The sequence below is a fragment of the Syngnathoides biaculeatus genome, chromosome 5 (assembly GCF_019802595.1).
Source record: "Syngnathoides biaculeatus isolate LvHL_M chromosome 5, ASM1980259v1, whole genome shotgun sequence".
In the NCBI taxonomy this organism is placed as follows: Eukaryota; Metazoa; Chordata; class Actinopteri; order Syngnathiformes; family Syngnathidae; genus Syngnathoides; species Syngnathoides biaculeatus.
The window spans coordinates 9,338,439-9,340,244 of NC_084644.1; the positions used below are offsets into that span (position 1 = coordinate 9,338,439).

Below are 1,806 nucleotides of genomic sequence, written 5' to 3' on the forward strand. Positions count from 1 at the left end.
TTAAACATTACGTGCGTGTGGAAAGAATGCTGACAACACAACAATGCCTCACCCGTCGTGAACCTCACCACACGTCACTGGAATGTGCGCAGTTCTAAATTCAAACTTGTCTGTATAATGTAAAAAAATGAAAAATAAACAAATCTGGGATATAATGAGGGCGTGATTTCCATTTCTGTAAGCAGCAGGCAAATTGATTTCTTGCCCCAGTAGCACAAGCGGCTGTTATTTACATGTTAAAGGCACTTTCTTTCGAGTGCACATTGTTCAGGCGCAAAAAGACGAGAGCGACGGTGTGACGAGTTTGCCACGCTCGCCACAAAAACTCAAAACGCTGTCACCGACGATTTGCAAAGAAAAAAACAAAAATCAGCAGAAGAAAAGAGCAATGAGGGAATAATCAAACAAGTTGACATTGGACTGCTTTCAACGACGTGCATGTCAAAGTTACGTTAAATCAGATTTTTTGCAAAATACTTCACTTAAGAGTAAAAAAAAAAAAAGAAGCTCCACACTAGATGTTTTTAAGGTTTCATCCATCCATCCATCCATTATCGACCCCTTTTCCGGGTTAGGTCGCGGGGAAAATAGCTTCAGCAGGGATAGACAGACTTCCCTTTCCCCAGCCACTTCTTTCAGCTCTTCCGGAGGGATCCCGTGGTGTTCCCAAGCCAGCCGAGAGACATGGTCTCTCCAACGTGTCCTGGGTCGTCCTCTGGGTCTCTTTCCGGTGCGACATGCCCGGAACACCACACCAGGGACGCGTCCAGGAGGCATCCGAATCAGATGCCCCAGCCACCTCATCTGGCTCCTCTCAATGTGGAGGATCAGCGGCTCGACACTGATCCCCTCCCGGATGACCGAGCTTCTCCACCTATCTCTAAGGGAGAGCCCGGACACCCTGCGTCGGAAACTCATTTTGGTCGCTTGTATCCGAGATCTGGTTCTTTTTAAGATTTCATTATTAGTTCAAATAGCAATGCAACATATAAGGATAGAAGGTCACAACGAGGAATGTAGGGTAGATCTAGAGATATGCGAGTAGGTCTACGGATTTAGGACTAGAGCTAAACGGGTATGACTAGGAAGTTAGGACAAGTGTTGAAAAAAAAAGATAGAACTAGGAATGAAGGACCAAGATAAGAGGTGAGGACTAGGGATTGAAAGCTATGGCTAGGAATGTAGGACTGGAAATAGAAGATTAGGACTAGGAACTTGGTTTTAGGTATGTACTGTAGGACTAGGGGTTTACGGCCACGCTACCCTGAGAACGCTCGATCTCGTCAGATCTCGGAAGCTAAGCGGGTTTGGCCCTGGTTAGTACTCGGATGGGAGACTGCCTGGGAATAACAGATGCTGTAAGCTTCTCTCCGCGGCTATAATGTTGTGCCAGGAAGGGCGTCCGGCGTAAAACTGTGCCAGAAAAATATGCGTTCATCTGCGATGAAACGGTGTGGCGACCCCTAATGGGACAAGCCGAAAGGAAAAGAAGAAGACTGTAGGACTAGGGATAGAAGGTTATAACTAGGAATGTAACAGTAGAGATAGAAGGTAGGATTTAGAATTTAAGATTACAGATTTAAAAAAAAAAATCAAGACTAGAAATGGAGGACTAGGGAAAGAAGGTTAGGACTAAGGATTCTGGACCAATGACAGGAGGCTAGGACTACTGTAGGCATAGAAGAAGAATATTTTTATTTGGAATGTAGGAATAGGGGTAGATGGTTAGGACTGGAAAGCTAGAACTATAGATAGATGAAGAGAGATTTGGGACAAGAGAGAAGATTCGTCATGAGAATTTAGGAC

At 44.9% G+C, this 1,806-nt stretch overlaps 1 pseudogene; it reads left to right on the forward strand.

Moving 5' to 3' along the window:
- The first annotated feature begins 1,246 nt into the window (after positions 1 to 1,246).
- On the forward strand, positions 1,247 to 1,365 carry LOC133501559 (5S ribosomal RNA; annotated as a pseudogene).
- Positions 1,366 to 1,806: the final 441 nt, after the last annotated feature.